The sequence below is a fragment of the Mus musculus genome, chromosome 6 (assembly GCF_000001635.26).
Source record: "Mus musculus strain C57BL/6J chromosome 6, GRCm38.p6 C57BL/6J".
NCBI classification, from domain to species: Eukaryota; Metazoa; Chordata; class Mammalia; order Rodentia; family Muridae; genus Mus; species Mus musculus.
In genome coordinates this window covers 149360092-149378727 of record NC_000072.6, presented here as the reverse complement: position 1 = coordinate 149378727, position 18636 = coordinate 149360092, and the positions used below count along the sequence as shown (strand labels likewise).

Genomic DNA, 18636 nt, shown 5'->3' with positions numbered 1-18636 from the left:
GAATGGTATAAAAGTGGACAGGAGAAAAATAAACCTGCTTCAGCCTCAGCACTGACTGGACTCATGTTATAATGTTGTCTAATTGTCTTTTTATTTTCAATTCTTATTCTCTCCCTTGAGACCCTGTTGACTGACTGTGCTGGCTTGGTCACTGAGCAGTCATGAAATTGCCACTTAGATTATCAAGAGCCTGGTTTATGCAAGGCCATGCATTTACTGAGGAAACCAAAGATGTGGCAATAATAATTGCGCGCGCTCTCTCTCTCTTTCTTTCTTTCTTTTTAATTAAATTTTATTTTATGTGTATGGGTGTTGGCCTGCATGTATGTCTGTGAATTACTTGCACACCTGGTACCCTGCATTAGGGTGCCATAAAAGGATGTTAGATCTCCCTAAAGCTAGCGTTATAGGCAGTTTTGAGCTACCCAACATGATACTGGGAACTGAACTTCTTCAAGAAGAATACCCAGTGTTCTTACTGTTGAAATAACTCTCCAGACCTAAGAGTTGTTCTTTTTTTTTTTTTTTTTTTTTTTTTTTTTTTTTTTTTTTTTTAAGATTTATTTGTTATTATATGTAAGTACACTGTAGCTGTCTTCAGACACACCAGAAGAGGGAGTCAGATCTTGTTACGGATGGTTGTGAGCCACCATGTGGTCGCTGGGACCTGAACTCTGGACCTTCGGAAGAGCAATCGGGCGCTCTTACCCGCTGAGCCATCTCGCCAGCCCAAGAGTTGTTCTTGTAAAGGTTATTTTCATTGATTTTGAGAATACTATCCTAGATATTTGAAGACTGAAGGCATGGGAATAAAAGGGATACACGAATAGTTGTTAGAAGGAATAATTTGAACTGACCTTGGGTTTCTTTGGTTTTAAGAAAATTACTCAGGGGGTCTTCTATTTATGGAAAATTAAAAACAATGTCCTATTTTTGGAATGTATATGCCTCAGGCAGTGAGAAGCTGTTTAAGTCAGTATTATAAAATGTCTTATCAAAATTCTTTATTTTCATTTTATTTAGATTGAGAGAGACAAACACACTGTGATTAATCTTCATTGTCAACTTAAATATACTTGAAATCACCTTGAGGAAAGCATCATGGGGTGTGACTGTGAGGGTATTTCCAGAGAAGTTTAAAAGAGGAGAGAATATCAACCCTGTAGGCAACAACATCCAGTGGATTCTTGAAATGAATGAAAAGAAACAAAGAGAAAACTAAGCACCAGTGTTTCTCTCTCTCTCTCTCTCTCTCTCTCTCTCTCTCTCTCTCTCTCTCTCTCTCTCTCTGACTGCACATGTGTCTGACCAGCTGCTGCTTCATGCTCTCCCTGCCATGACAGAGTTTCCTTCAGGGAAATTATTTTGTTGTTGCTGCTGCTGCTGTTTCTAGTTTGGGCATTTTTGAAACCCAGGCTGTCCTCAAAATCTCTTATCTCCAGTCTCACCCTCTTGAGGGCTAATAACATTGGTGTATATTATAAATAATCACTACTACCCTTGCCCAGAATAATGACTTTCCAGATTAATGTGAACTAAGCACAATCCTGAACCATGAGTTATTTTTTCCTATGTATTCACAATGGTTAGATTTCCAGAATTCAACATTTAGTAAAACTATGAAAATATTTTATTAACACTCAGCAAAAAGTTATGATTAAAGCCAGATCTTTAATTTTCACAAATATGAAAAGGGCACTAGAATAACTACTTAGACTGGGGAACAGTTTTGTACTGTGAAACTGCTCTATTATTTTTTAGTATCCCCAAATCCTACCTACCAAATGACAAAGTTGTTCATGCAAATCTGCCCATTCCCTCCACCTTAACCAGAATAGGATTCCAGAAATATAAAACTGTCCCCTACGTGTGGAGAGCAATGCTATTTCTGGGGAGAATTATTTGTAGGCATGAGATGAGGCCACATTATTATATTTGAAGTAGACAGAACCATACCTTGATTTGTATATCCCTGGTTCATTATTTTAACTTTAATCTCATTTCAGGACCCCAAAGATTTAGGGGGTGTGCTGGTTAGTTTTAAGTCAACCTGACACAATGCAGAGTCATGGGAGAGGAAGGAGCCTCAACTGAGGAAATGCTTCCATAAGCTCAAGTTTCTGGCAAGTGTGTAGAACATTTTCCTAACTAGTGATTGATGTTTGTGATGGTTTGTATATCCTTGGACCAGGGAGTGGCACCATCTGGAGGTGTGGCCTTGTTGGAATGGGTGTGACCTGGTTGGAATGGGTGTGTCATTCTCGGTGTGGGTATGAGATCTTCACCCTAGTTGCCTGGAAGTCAGTCTTCCACTAGCAGCCTTTGGATGAAGACATAGAACTCTCAGCTCTGCCTGTGCCATGCCTGCCTGGATGCTGCCATGCTCCATGATAATAATGGACTGAACCTCTGAACCTGTAAGCAGCTCCAATTAAATGTTGCTTTTTATAAGACTTGCCATGGTCATGGTGTCTGTTCACAGCAGTAAAACCCTAACTAAGACAATGTTGGAGGGTCCAGTTCTATAACAAACAAACCAAAAAAAGCAGGCTGAGCAAGCTAGGGAAAGCAAACCAGTAAGCAGCATGACTCCATGGCTGCTGCATCAGCTCCTGCCTCCAAGTTCCTGCCCTGATTGAGTTCTTGTCCTGACTTCCTTCAATGATGAACAGTTATATAGAAGCGTAAGTCAAATAAACCCTTTCCTCTCCAAGTTGCTTTGATCATTGTGTTTTTAGCACACCAATAGTTACCCTAAGACATAGAATTACAGAGTCTCGTCTATCTTTCCAATATGGCCATATTTAATAAATCTTCTCTTACTGACTTCCGCTATTAATTTGACTCATTTAATTGGCCCACTGAGGACCGATAACTGAACCTGGTTTGGGGTACAGGCTGTGGCCTCTAAGCTTGATAACAGCATGAGGCTTCAACGTTTCCCTGAGAAGGTGATACTGAGCGGAAACTTAGAATTCATTCAGGATGAAGAATTCTGAACACAACTGATATATTCAATATTAGTACAATTACTTGACCTTTTTTTTATAAAAATGAAAGGAAGTAGAAATTCTGGTATTGTATTTTGCTTCTCCATATTTTTTTCTTTCTTTTTGTTTGTTTGTGGCAGAGTCTCACTATGTAGTCCTGGCTGTCCTGGAACTCACTATGTAGACCAGGCTGGCCTTGAACTCAGAAATCTACTTGCCTCTGAACTCTTAAGCACTGGGGTTAAAGGTGTGTGCCACCATGCTGAGCCTTCATGTTTTTTGTGCACACCTCTGACTGGTAGTCTCTGGAATCTGATAAAGGATTTGTTTCTTCACATCAGAAGTCATTAAGTGACTATCACCACCTGATGGCAGCAGTGTCCCACAACTGAGAGGTCACTTCAACCATAACACTAGGCAAGAAGTGACATGTAGATCCCTACTCCTAACCACATACTGAGCCGATGGAAAGCAGAAGTAAAAAGATCCTGTCAGGCCCAATCTTTGTTATCTGAAAAATTTAAACAATTATACACATTTACAAAGCACAGAATTGAAGTGAAAGTTTCTGGTTTCATTAAAAAAAAAAAAAAACTCAGTGGTGTCACATGATGTTTTTCTGGACGCTGTCTTGGGGGAGGGTACATGATGCTTTTCCTTTCACTATCTTCAGGGTTCTACTTATATTCTTTCTGAATATCACCACCACCCACCACCCTCTCAAGTATCTGTTTTCAGCAAAATATCACATGACCTTTCTCAAGACAGCTTCCAGAAAAACATCATATGACCTTCTCACAAGACAACTTCCAAGAAAACATTACATGACACAGCTAAGGTTTTAAAAATCTGTAGGTTTACAGTCTATACAAATCTATTAGAGTAATTAATATTTTTGCTTGCTTATCACTGTTTAAAACCTTCAGGATTTTCTCCTCTAGTTCATCTTAACACACATAATAAGTTGTTGGGGACTATTGAAACTAAGCTTTATGGAAATTTCTTGTGAAGAATTTGTGGTCATTCTGTACTGGTAGTTTGGCAATTAGCAAGGAGTCTCATGTAGCTTAGCTTATTTATTGTAATGTGTAACTAGTCATAAAAATAGACCCAAGAAATTACATTTCTTGAGATTTACATAACTGCCATGTCTTAAGACTAGATTACAAAGATGTATCATGCATCAATTGTATGATCTGATGACCCTCATTGTAAAGAAACCTATACCAGTCTGGGAACACCCATCAGGTGTAGTTTTCCCTGGATGGGTTGAAACATTCCCCACCAAGCAGGAAACAGCTACCGTGGTAGCTAAGAAGATATTAGAAGAAAATTTTCCAGAGGTTCAGAGTGCCCAAGGTAATTAGATTGGACAATCGATGGTTCTGCTTTTGTCTCTTAAGGTAAGTCAGGGATTGGCAGAGATATTGGGGACTAATAGGAATCCCCATTGTGTGTACTGTCCCCAGAGCTCAAAGCAGATAGAGAAAATAAACAGAACCCCTACAAGAGACCTTGGCTAAGTTGACCTTGGAGACTGGCTTTGACTGGTTGGTGCCCCTCCCCTTGGCCCTGAACACCCCCTACCATTTTAACCTGACCCCTGTTGAGATCCTGCATGGGACACCCACTCCCTTGACCCTGGCTCTTGATCCCCACCAGAGTGACTTTTCAGGCTGACAAGGATCTTATGGTTTGATTGCAAGCTTCCCAGATCAGCCATCTGGAACTGTGGCCTAAACTTAGTGCCCTGTATGATGCAGGTACCCCAGAGGTTCCACAAGAGTTCCAAGGTGGAGATTGGGTGTATGTTAAGAGACTGTGCTGAACACTCAGAAGCAAACAATCCCTGGTGTTGCTGACCACCCCACCTCCGTTAAAGTGGATGGAGTAACTGCCTGGGTTCAATCAGATCAGCACCTGCGCCTGACACCAACTAGATAGCAGCAGACACCCAAGCAACACCCTTCTGCAAGGCCAGAGAAACTATGAGACGGCTATGGTGTGTCTTCTGGCACTGAGTCTCAGCAGCCCCAACAACCCTACCAGGGTGACTTGGCAGGTGCTCCCAGCCACTGGTGATGTGGCTTGGTCCACTACCCACATTGTATCTGGTGGCTGGACCCTGACTTTGATCCCTGATTTAGTGGTAGGCCTTGACTTCAGGGGTGTTGCTGCCCTGGAGGCACAGGGAGAAGGATTGCCTGAATGTGGGGGACGAGGGACTTGTAAATCTAAACTGCGCCTCAGAAGTGGCCACGGAGGGTGGGGCTTAGGGTGCAGACACCCAAAATTGAAGTGTCCTGTGAGAAACCCCCATATATGTGTATCCCCAAGATGGGAGAAGCCAGTATCAGGCCCATCAGTGTTAGGGGGCCAACAATTTCTTCACTACCTGAGGGTGTGAAACATCTGGAAGCACATACTGGAGACCATTCCAGGGATAAAGATTCAATGGCCAAGGTGAGAGAAGGGTTAGCCAGCCAGAAGAGAGAAGAGAGACAGAGCTGGTTTGAGTCTTAGTTTAACAGCTCCCCCTGGTTTACTACTTTGATTTCTGCATTGTTAGGACTTCTGATCATTTTGTTCCTTATTCTGACCTTTGGCCCTTACATTCTAAATCACTTGGTTGCTTTTATTAAAGCTGTCATAGGTGATGGTACAGTTGATGGTCCTAAGACAAAGATCAAGATCTAATTGCAGAGGACCAGGGATATGAGCTACATAACTATCCACAATAGCTTCAAGATTGAGGCATGCACTGGGCATGGTGGCGCACGCCTTTAATCCCAGCACTTGGGAGGCAGAGGCAGGCGGATTTCTGAGTTCGAGGCCAGCCTGGTCTACAGCCTGAGTTCCAGGACAGCCAGAGCTGCACAGAGAAACCCTGTCTTAAAAACAACAACAACAACAAAAAGCAAGAAACCAAACAAAAACAAACAAACAAAAAAACTGCATGGTATTGGTACGGTGACAGGTAGATCAATGGAATAGAATTGAAGATCCAGAAATGAACCCACACACCTATGGACACTTGATTTTTGACAAAGGAGCTAAAACCATTCAGTGGAAAAAAGCATTTTCAATAAATGGTGCTGGCTCAACTGGCAGTTAGCATGTAGAAGAATGCAAATCGATCCATTCTTATCTCCCTGTACAAAGCTCAAGTTCAAGTGGATCAAGGACCTCCACATAAAACCAGATACACTGAAACTAATAGAAGAGAAAGTGGGGAAGAGCCTTGAACACATGGGCATAGGGGAAAATTTCCTGGACAGAACACCAATAGCTTAAGCTCTAAGATCAAGAATTGACAAATGAGACCTCATAAAATTGCAAAGCTTCTGTAAGGCAAAGGACACTGTCAATAGGACAAAGCGGCAACCAACAGATTGGGAAAAGATCTTTACCAATCCTACATCTGATAGAGGCTTAATATGCAATATATACAAAGAACTCTAGAAGTTAGACTCCAGAGAACCAAATAACCCTATTAAAAATGGGGTACAGAGCTAAACAAAGAATTCTTAACTGAGGAATACTGAATGGCTGAGAAGCACCTAAAGAAATGTTCAACATCCTTAGTCATCAGCAAAATGCAAATCAAAACAACCCTGAGATTCTACCTCACACCAGACATAATGGCTAAGTTAAAAAACTCAGGTGACAGCAAATGCTGGCGAGGATGTGGAGAAAGAGGAACACTCCTCCATTCCTGGTGGGATTGCAAGCTGGTACAACCACTCTGGAAATCAGTTTGACAGTTCCTCAGAAAAATTAAACATAGTACTACCTGAGGACTCAGCAATACCACTCCTGGGCATATACCCAGAAGATGCGCCAATATATAACAAGGACACATGCTCCACTATGTTCATAGCAGCCTCATTTATAATAGCAAGAAGCTGGAAAGAACCCAGATGTCCCTCAACAGAGGAATGGATACAGAAAATGTGGTACATTTACACAATGGAGTACTACTCAGCTATTAAAAACAATGAATTCATGATATTCTTAGGCAAATGGATGGAACTAGAAAATATCATCCTGGGTGAGGTAACCCAATCACAAAAGAACACACATGGTATGAACTTACTGATAAGTGGATATTAGCCCAGAAGCTTGGAATACCTAATTCACAAAACACATGAAACTCAAGAAGAAGGAAGACCAAAGTATGGATACTTCATTCCTTCTTATAAGAGGGAACAAAATACCCATGGAAGGAGTTACAGAGAAAAAGTGTGGAACAGAGACTGAAGGAATGACCATCCATAGACTACCCCACCCGGGTATCCATCCCATATACAGTCACCAAACCCAGACACTATTGTGGATGCCAACATGTGCTTGCTGACAGAAACCTGTTATAGCTGTCTCCTGAGAGACTCTACCAGTGCCTGACAAATGCAGAGGTGGATGCTCGCAGCCGATCATTGGACTGAGCACAAGGTCCCCAATGTAGGAGTTAGAGAAAGGACCCAAGGAGCCAAAGGGGTTTGTAGCCCCCTAGGAGGAACAAAAATACGAACTAACCAGTACCCCCAGAACTCCCAGGGACTAAACCACCAACCAAAGCATACACATGGTGGGACTCATGGCTCTAGCTGCATATGTAGCAGAGGATGGCCTTGTCAATCATCAATGGGGGGAGAGGCCCTTGGTCCTGTGAAAGCTCTATGCCCCAGTGTAGGGGAATGCCAGGGCCAGGAAGTGGGAGTGGGTAGGTGGATGAGCAGGGAGAGAGGATAGGGGTTTTCAGAGGGGATAACATTTGAAATGTAAATAAAGAAAATATCTAATTTTTTTTTTAAAAAAGGTCTTCCTTATGCTCTGGAGATTGTGATGCACACAAACATGTCAGATCTCTTTATGAGGCCCTGGCTCCAAGATATTCTTGGAACATCTGCTCCTGTACTTACTCTGGAACAAAATAGTCAGAACAAAATAAGTTTAAAATGGTCAACCAGACTCAGAGGACTAGAGGAGTTCCTACTATTTAGACTCAGGTGACTATGTAGTGTACTGGCTGGTTTTGTGTGTCACCTTGACACAGGCTGGAGTTATCACAGAGAAAGGAGCTTCAGTTGGGGAAGTGCCTCCATGAGATCCAGCGGTAAGGCATTTTCTCAATTAGCGATCATGGGGAGGGTTCCTTGTGGGTGGTACCATCTCTGGGCTGGTGGTCTTGGGTTCTATAAGAAAGCAAGCTGAGGGGCTGGTGAGATGGCTCAGTGGGTAAGAGCACCCGACTGCTTTTCCGAAGGTCCGAAGTTCAAATCCCAGCAACCACATGGTGGCTCACAACCACCCGTAATGAGATCTGACTCCCTCTTCTGGAGTGTCTGAAGACAGCTACAGTGTACTTACATATAATAAATAAATAAATCTTTAAGAAAGAAAGAAAGAAAGAAAGAAAGAAAGAAAGAAAGAAAGAAAGAAAGAAAGAAAGAAAGAAAGAAAGAAAGAAAGAAAGAAAGAAAGAAAGAAAGAAAGCTGAACAAGCCAGGGGAAGCAAGCCAATAAGGAACATCCTTCCATGGCCTCTGCTTTAGGTCCTGCTTTCTGACCTGCTTGAGTTCCAGTCCTGACTTCCATTGGTGATGAACAGCAGTGTGGAAGTGTAAGCTGAATAAACCCTTTCTTCCCCAACTTGCTTCTTGGTCATGATGTTTGTGCAGGAATAGAAACCCTGACTAAGACATATGGCATATAAGATTGTGGGCCACATATGGTAAGACCCTCAAGAAAAAGATACAGCAACAAAGTTAGATTGGCTGGAGTTACCTCATACATAGGGGGCTTATATTGATGTATAAAGAATGGTGTGAAAAATTGGCAAAAGAATGAAGTATAATGACCTCCCTTTCTTCGAAGAGTTAGCTTGCACAGGACCACTGTGGTATCATATAACCAAGGAACAAAAGAATACCAAGATTAGACATATGTGTCCTACAAAGATGTAAAATATAAACATCGTATTATGTCAGAAAGTGAATAATAACTGCAGCAGCTTCAGTCTGAAGATTTTTCTTGGGCCTACTGACAACTGGTACTCTGATCACTAAAAGTTAATAATGCACTGCTCAGGACATGGTGGTCTGCCTGGGCTGGCTTGGAGATTTTCTTTCTGTTTAGCACCTTTGAAACTGCAAGAGTTGCCAGCCTGAGAACAGGCTGTTATTTAACATATATCCATGCTCTAGCAAAATATGCCTCTGGATTCTTAAAACTTGAGTTGTGGGGGCAGGTGAGATGGCTCAGCGGGTAAGAGCACTGACTGCTCTTCCAGAGGTCCTGAGTTCAAATCCCAGCAACCACATGGTGGCTCACAACCACCCATAATGGAATCTGATGTCCTCTTCTGGTGCGTTTGAAGACAGCTACAGTGTACTTACTTATAATAATAAATAAACAAAAATCTTTAAAAAAAAAACCAAACAAACCTTGAGTTATGGGGTTGATGATTGAAAATGATTGTAAAAGCTAACTTTATCATGGTTTATTAATGATGACTAAACTTATGATCCCAGACATATAAGAAGAAATTAAACATGTGTATGGGGACAGAAATGATATATATTTCTTGGAACAGCATAAATTTATCCCCATTTACTAAATTCTGTATAAATAAAGAAGCATCCAGATCACTAGTCAGTCAAGGCTGCAAGATTCTCCTGATCACTGTGCCTGATTCAATTTTTCCTCCTCTCTGGAATCTGTTAACCTGATGGGGCAGGTCCCCCACAACCAACCCCACTTCTAGCAGACAGTTGATATGCAAAAATATATAAAGAACTCAAGAAACTAGACATTGACAAACCAAATAATTGCATTACAAAATGGGGTACAGATCTAAACAAAGAATTCTCAATAGAAGAATCTCAAATGGCCATGAAGCACCTGAAGAAATGTTTAACTTCCTTAGCCATCAGGGAAATGCAAATCAAAACAACTCTGAAATTCCATCTTACATCTGTCAGAATAGCTAAGATCAAAAATTCAAGTGATAATGAAAGAAAATAAAACTTGAGACCTCTGATTCATGTAATATCCCAAAGAGTTGTTTGTGAGCTTTGAAGCCTGGGACTGAGAACATGGCAGAATAGGCCAGGACATGCCAGGGCAGGCCCGTCATTAAGACATTCCTGAGGCTGTTTGACCATAAAGATAAAGAGAATGCAAAGACATGTCTGGACTGGCCCAGCGCCTCCCTATCTCCCACCCTTCTGACGTGGGTTAAATGTTAACCAGATGCTCTGCTGTTACCTCGATCTGCACGTACAGTCTGCTGATGTTTAAATGAACCAATCGTGTGAAACCGCGCCAATTCCTCCCCCAGCCCAGACTCTTTTCTATAAAGATCAAAAATTCAAGTGATAGTGAAAGAAAATAAAACTTGAGACCTGTGATTCATGTAATAGCCCAAAGAATTGTTTGTGAGCTTTGAAGCCTGGGACTGAGAACATAGCAGAACAGACCCCATGAAAACATAAAGGTGCTGAGCAGGTCAGAATAATGTTAATATTTTAGCTTGTCTAAATTTGCAGAATCTCTTTCTCTGGTTTATTAAGCTCATCTGAATATCTATTTCTACAGTGCTTTTCAAACTCTTTTCCATACGCAGTATTAATTGCCTTTGTAGCTTCCCCAGGGCGCTCCTTCACAAGCCCGAATTCTATCTCTTAGAATGTGTACCCTAATTTCCTTAGGCAGGTGATGCTAGGGGGTCAAATCAGTATGTTCTAGTCTTTTCAGGAAGGCCAGCTCACTAATCTAATGGCCTCCCTTGTGGGGTCCAAACTCTTCTATCCATTCTTTTATCTTTTTTGTTATACTTATATATTCCAGTTTTCTCCAATAACATTTCTGGGTCAATCTTTCTATTATTAGAGATCCCTCCTCACGGGGGCTCTCACCATTGCTCACTAATTAATCCAGTAGATGCAGCTATTATTTCCTTTATCTTGCCCCTTGTGTTTTCTATGGACATCCTTGTCCTTGGTGATCCAGGCCCAGTGTTTCTTTTCCTTGGGGTCTTTACTTTTCTTAACTACTAAAACTTCAGGTTTCTCAAAAACATTTCCTGCTTTAAATATTTCCTGATACAACTTAATCATCATGAGTTGACTAAAATTTCCCAGAGAACAATTAAGGCAGTCAGCCTTCACATGCAAAAATCCTTGTCCCAACATGCCTGGGTTGGCTGCTTGAATAACCAGAGCAGTTTGTTCCTAGTAGACATCAGAGTCATTCCCTTCTCTAGTAATGCCCTCAATCCCATTCCCAGAAATTTTTACCAAAGTTGTATTTAAGGACAAATACTGTATAGAAAAAGGCAAAACAGACAAGCATACAAGAAAGAGCAACTCCATGTCTATACCAAAAAGCCAAAGATTCAGCTTGATGGTGCTCCTGCAGCCAAAACTGTGTCATGCAGACATGTTCAAAACTATGTCCCATCTGACATGTCTGGCCTCATTGGAAGTGTTGTGCCTAAACCCTGCAGAGACTTGATTCACAGGGAATAAATATTCGGGGAGCCTCACCCTCTCAGAGAAGGGGGAAGACTCTGTGAGGGGCGACTGGGAAGGGGCAGTGATTGGGGTGAAATAAATAAATAACAAAATACTTCACAAGATTGCATAATAATCGTTTAGTAGCCAGCTACATCACCAAACTTAATATCTCCAATTCCATTTTGCTTCAAGTAAAATAATTGTATTGATTTTAAATCTGAATAATATTTTATTGTGAATCTATATCACATATCTTTACCCAGTCACCTGTTAGGAGGCACCTGGATTGGTTCCAAATTGTGGCTGTTGTGAATAGTGCTGCTAATTAACATGAGTCTCTTCAATGTGTTAATTTTGTTTTATTTGGATAGATACATCCAGCGGTGGGAGAACTGGTCATATCACTTACTTTTAGTTCTTTGAAGAATATCTATACTTTAAGGAAACGCCATAATCTACAACAGCTATGATAATTTTTATTCACACCAACAAGGTATGAGAATTCCATTTTCTCAACCTCTTCATCAAAATGCTTTTGTTTTTGTTCTGCCTTGTTCTTAGAACAGCCATTCTGAGTAGGTGAGATGGTATCTCACTGTGGTTTGGTTTGGTATTGAGAACTGAACCTAGATTTGTACACATGCTAAGGATGTGTTCTACTACTCGGCCTATTGTGGTTTTATTTGAATTCCTTTGATGACTAATGGTTTTGAACATTTTCTCACATCTGTTTTTTCTTTTCTTTTTCTTTTTTTAAAAAGAGATATCTATCCAGATCATGTGTCCATTTAAAATTGGATTATTTATTTTGTTATTGCTGATTTTTGTTTTTGTTTTTTGTTTTTTTGTTGTTACAAAGGCATCTTGTTTATTCTTATCAGCATCACTGACTCTCAGGGTTCACATTTCCCAACACCGCTCCTCTCCATACAGTAGTTAATGTGCAATCTCACTTGTGGGCCTGGGAAGGGTGGGGGCTCGGCTCTGGGTGGGGAGGGCATTGGCAGTTCACACTGGCCAGTGGGTGATGGCCTGTCCCCATGAGAGGCATGGATGGGTGGGAGGGTAGCCACTGGGTTTGCCCCTTCTTGTCTTTCCTGCTAAATGGGTTACTTTTTCACTCTCCTGGGTGCTTGGGGTGGGGACCATGCAGCTCTCAGGAGGGCAGGGCAAGCAGCTGACTTTCAGAGGAGGGGTGCAGGGGTGGCTCCTGAGGTAAGGCACAACCCTGTCTTTGGCTCTCCTAGTGAGTAGTATTCTCCCCTGCACCCCTGGCTTTATACTTCCCTCACCCCAAGCCCCGGGAGTCAGGGCCACCTCCTGAGGTGCTTGGGGCTTGGGGTGAGGGAAGTATAAAGCCAATGGGCTCTGCTGCCCACTCTACAAGCCCTCTCCGCCCCACAGAGCTGCCCCCTTACTAAACCTGGGCAGGGAGCACAGCCTGCGTTCATCCCGGCCAGGCTCAGCTGCTCGACAAGTTATCAGGAGATTGTGCTTTGGGATCTTTGCTGGGGGAGGTGGGTAACAGGCCAGGGCGAGGGCGGAGGGAGGGGGTATGACTAAGGTGCTTGTGCTTTAGCTAGGGATGTCTACTCCCCTCCACTTGGCCACCCAGGACTAAGGTACTGGGGGCCAAGTCAGACCTCCCTCACACCATCAGATGTTAAGAGGGATCATGGCAGATTAGAGGGTGCTGCTGGCCTGGAGACAGGTCTCCAGATCTGACTCAAAAGGCTCCATCCCACCTTCTCCAATCCTGCAACCCCCTGCCTCTGAAAAGGCAGCCAGAATGCAGAGTTGGGGAGAGGGGGGGAGGTCAGGGCTAGAGCAGAACCAGTGAGATGTGAAAGGACATTAATGGAGGGGAGTAACAGAAACCCTGTGCTCACATGTCAAATTCAAGACACCCAAAAGACTGCTCCTGGAGAGCTAGAGTGGAAAGGAGTGCGGCCAGAGAAATGCTCCGCAAACCAGTAACAATAGATGCGGACCCTGCCCTGCCTCATCCCCCAGGAGTGGGCTCAGCTAACTGGGACCTGTGAACACCCTAAAACTGTAGTCCCGGGGGAGAGGAAACTGGTTGGAACCACGGGAGTCCTGGGGCACTGGGACTGGGCCCCTGTGGAAACATGCCCCCACAGTCCACACACACACATTCAGTCTTCCCTGCATCCTGCCTTCCACAGCCCAGGGACTCAGGGAACCTCAGACACATTCCCATTGATTTGAAAAATAAAAGGAAATCTTATACTGAAAGTATAACAAAGTTAAAACAGAATTCTAGGCCTATAGGCCCAGGCTTGGGAATGTGGCCTTTGTAAAGGTATGCTAATCATAAAACAGATAGTGACATTCCTCCACCCACCCGCTTCCTGGGTTTAAAGAGTGCTCATTCAAAGAAAGTCACCCAGAACCTGCAATGCAAATGTGCTATTGTTAGGGGCTCTTAGAAGCTGTCTTGAGAGTTAACACTTACTAGGTATTCCTTGTGACTCTTGTAACTTTGCACTTCCTTGTGACTCTTAACTGGTATTTTTGGTATTTTCCAACAACGCCCTTCCCACCTCCTTAAGTTGTGGTTTCTTCCTTTAAATACCCTCTAATCTAACTACTCGGCGCACCACGGTCCTCTACCCCTGCGTGGTGTATGACCGTGGGCCCGAGAGCGCTCTTGAATAAAAATCCTCTTGCAATTTGCAACAAGACCCGTTTCTTGTGGGTGATTTTGGGGTGTTGCCTCTCCTGAGTCAGAACATGGGGGAGTCCTCACGTTGTGGGTCTTTCAATACTTCAATATTTCATTCTCTAAAAAAAGTTTAAAAAAATTATATACACAAAAAGAATAAAAAGTAAAACAAAACAAAACAAAAAAACCAAAAAAACAAACAAACAAACAAAAGTTATGTACACGGGGTGGGGGCTGGGAGCCCTGCCCAGGGTCGGATGAGAGAAGGGCAGCAGTCTCCCAGCCTGCTCCCTGGTTCCGACCCTGGTCTTGCTGCCTCTTGATCTTCATGTTTTTAAAAGCAAACACTCTATGCATGCACGCACGCACGCGCGCACACACACACACACACACACACACACACACGCACGCACGCACGCACGCACGCACGCACGCACGCACGCACGCACGCACACCCACAAATTCTGCCAGACTGGAAACCTGTCCTGAGACCCTCAACTGCCCATAGGAGCACTGCTCTCTTGGAATGACCTCTTGGGCTGAGGGGGCCCAAAGAGGCAGAGCAGGGTGGGACTAAAAGGGACGTGATGGAGGCTGTCACAGAGGGTCAGTTCTAGAGTTTCTCTATGCCTTTTGGGCTTGTTTCCTCAGTTTGTAAAGTAGACAGTCCCTCTTGGCCCCACCTACCCCAGGCCCAAGGTGCAGGAACAGACGAGAGGGACAGGAAGGCGCATTTGGAGACATGGAAGCACTGGGGGATGGTGGGAGGGGTCCAGAAGACCCCTGGGCCCGTGGAGTCCCAAGCAGCCACAGTGAGGGGCAGGCTCTTCTTGAGTCCTGCCCGTCCCCTAGCCGGGCCTGGTGCTGGGAAATGCCTAAAAGGAAGGGGAACCAGGGCTCCCCGTGAGTGTTGAGGAAGGTCACAGATTCCACCTGATGCCTGTCTTCTCTTGACCCAGCCCAGCTTGCTTTGGGGAAAAGGTGTGGGATGACAGGGAGGCAGAGAGGCTGGGAACATGCAGCACCCCTGCAGGTTCTGGAGAGGGACAGACAGTAGCTCGTGACTAAGGTGGTGGGGGTATGTATGTGACAGGAGGGGAGTGTGACATCCATGGAAGGGTCCTGGGCAGGTACTGGAGGACCTTCGCTGAGGGGGCTGTGTGGAAGCTGTATTCTATGCCTATCAAGTTCTGCTCTTCCTCATGGACACTGAGAAAGCTGTTGTAGGCACTGCCCTCTCCTAGGTACAGTGGTTTGGCATTGTCAGCCAGCTCTTGCATCCGGATAGAGGGCATGGAGCAGCCCCTCACAGGTCCTGTAGATGATAGGTGAGGGTGCGATAGGAGGGGGAGTGTGACATCCAGTAAGGGGGTATCACATGTATGTTACTGGAGAACCTCAGCTGAAGGGTTGGCCTTGCCATCATGGCTGGCTGTCTCGAAGCTGTGTTCCATGCTCATCATGTCCGGTTCTATCTTGTTGCAAGTGTCGCTGATGAAGCTGCTGTAGTTATCACCCTCCACCAGGTGCAGCGGCTTAGTCTTGGGCAGCCAGCTTTTACGTACCACTCAGCGGGCATTGGTGCACATGCCAGCTGCAGTGGCATTCATCTCGCTCTCCTTGAAGTTGGGGGCGAAGTTCTGGCAGTAGTACTTGACAGCATGGAGGACACGACTATCCAATGGCTTTCGTCTGGGGTCATTGGTGGAAGAACGGATGCCGGTGCCACAGCTATTGGCCAGTGTGTTCCGGTCAAAGAAGGAAGCCAGGAGGCGCCGCAGCAAGACCTTGTGCCGCGTGCCGGCACTGACGTGGCAGTTCATGAGCTGTGCCTTTGTGATGTATACATTGGTGCCTGTCACGAGCTCCAGCTTCTCTGAGGGGTCACCTTCATCGTAGAGCTTTGGGTGGCAACGATTGCCAATCTGGTTGATAAGTTCAGCTGGGAGAGATGCCAGGTCTTGCCGCACTCGAATGCGACTGCGGGACTCAAGGACCACCTGCTCAGGAAGGGCCTCTACCTTCTCAGCTGCATCTTCTTCGTCGTCCTCTTCATTGTGGTAGGAGCTGGGGCTGTCACTGGTGTAAGCACTGGAGGTACCTGGACTGGTCTGCTCTGACATGCTGGGCCCACTCACACATCCCCCTACTGCAACCACAGCCACTGCTGCTGTAGCTGTGGCCATTGAGAGTGGCTGAGGCATCCGGTTAAGGGCCAGGTCTGGCGTGGAGAACTTGGTCATCTTGCGGCCGCCTTGTTGCCACCACTGCCTCCAGCCTCCTTCTGGCTGCTGTCCCACAGCCTCTTGGCCATGAGTGTGCATTGCACTGAGTCCAACTCCTGTCTTGACCGGTGACACAAGGGGCAGTGGCGTGCTACAGGCTGGCCACCCCAATGTCTGCGCTACAGGACTCTGAGGCTCTGAGGATGGGGCCTCCTCCGGGTGCAGGCCCTGGGAGTCGCAACTTGGAGAGCTAACTTTGAGGAAGAACTCAGTGCCTTTCTCCATGATCTCCTGGATCTGCAGGAAGCCGGCTGTGTAGATGAGCAGGAACTGGTCCCCCATGTTCATGCTCAGCCGGCCTGTGTAACAAAATGTGAGGATCTGCTGGAATGACTGTGGCTGCACAGCGGCCGGCAGTTCTACCACAGCACTGCGGCTGCTGTTGAAGAGGTCCCGGAAGTAAGAGCTACTCGCGGCCAGCGCAGCACGGTGGGCTTTGAAGGCATGGCCCGTCACCACCACTGACACGTCACAGTATAGTCCCTTGTAGCCGCTGCTCATTGAGGCACTCAAGGATGCTGTTGCCGAAGTTTGGAATCTCCATCTGCAAGGTCTGCGCCATGGCAGCAGCTGCGCTGTGGCCGCGCTCCAGGGCCTCCCGGCGGGCTCCACAACAGCAGCTGGGGCCCAGCCTGGGCCCAGGGCGCGCCTCCCTGTGCCTGGGCCTCGGCCTCAGCCTCCGCCTCTGCGGCCTCCGCAGCCTCCACCTCAGCAGCAGTGGTAGCCGCGGCGGCCATTCATTGTGGCTATTGCTGATTTTTGAGTTCCCGACATATGTACAAATCCTCTCTCCGATAAATAGAGTGCAAATATTGCCTCTAATTCTGAATGCTGTTGTTTCACTCTGTCGATTAATTTTGCTGTACAGATACTTCTTAATTTAATATAATGCTAGTTTTTTGTTTTGTCTTTGTTATTCGTGTCTCTGAGGTCTTAATTTTAAAAAGTATTTTCTATACTATTGTCTGAGGTGTTTCTGCTGTGATTTCTATTGGATTGTAGTTTCATTGCTTACATATAAGATTTTTTTATTTATTGTTTTGTTTTTTGAGATAAAGTCTCACTATGTAGCCTTGGAAGGCCTTGAACTCACAGAGATCCACCTGTCTCTAAAATTCAAGTTTTTGGATCAAAGGCATATACCACCACACCTAGTGTCATATAAGTTTTTGATTTACTTAGAGTTGATTCTTGTAGGGTAAGATATAGTTCCTTTCTTCTACATATGTATATACAGTTTTCCCAGCACCATTTATCAAATGGCTATCCATTATTCAACTTTATTTATTGAAAAATCATTTGACTGTAGACATTTAGGTTTCCTTGTGGAATTGCCATCTGTCCTATTACTTATGTGTCTGTTTTTATGCGAGTACTCTAATAGGGCCTTACAACTTTAGTAGGCCTATGCTTGCCTTAGCACAACTATTTTCATGATGAAAATACCATTCAGGCCATAAAACTCCTGCCTAAAGTACAAAAAAAAAAAAAAAAAAAAAAAAAAAAAAATCCAATCCATCAAAGTCCATAGTTCTGAGAAAGTCTGTAAATATACTAACCTTGCTTTTTGCTTCTGTAGTTCCACTTCTAGCTAACTATTCTTGTTATCTTAAGTATGTCAACATTGGTTTTGTGCTTAAAAACTCCCCTGAGAAAGGCTCAGGGCTACACTGGAATCTTAAATACCCAGTGTAGTCACCAAATGACTATTAAAGACTTTCTATTGTCTTAAATCCATGTCTGGATAGTCTTCTCTGGTGTATACCCCACAACAAATACCATATTGGTTTGGTTACTATGGCTCTCCAAATCAAGTATTATGATAACTCCAACTTCATTCTTTTTGTTTTCTTTTCTTTTTTTTACATTTGTGTGTGTGTCCATGAAAGCCAGAAAAGGACATTGGATACTCAGGATCTGGAGTTATAGGCAGCTGTGAGTCATATGACTTGGATGATGGTATAGAACTCCTGTCCTCTGGAAGAACAGTTGTTAGTGAAGAATGAAAAATTACTGGCCTCTTGTGAGAACATGAACTTTCACCTCGGAGCCCACCCCTTCCCATCTGGAAAACATACTTGAGAAAAAACATTTTCTGGAACAACCACAGAATGTTTCAACAGGCCAGATGTATTGCCAAACACAGGATATGACTC

General features: G+C 44.3%; 1 pseudogene; it reads right to left on the bottom strand.

Annotated features, from left to right (window-relative positions):
* Gm15784 (predicted gene 15784) lies at positions 12358-17226 on the bottom strand (annotated as a pseudogene).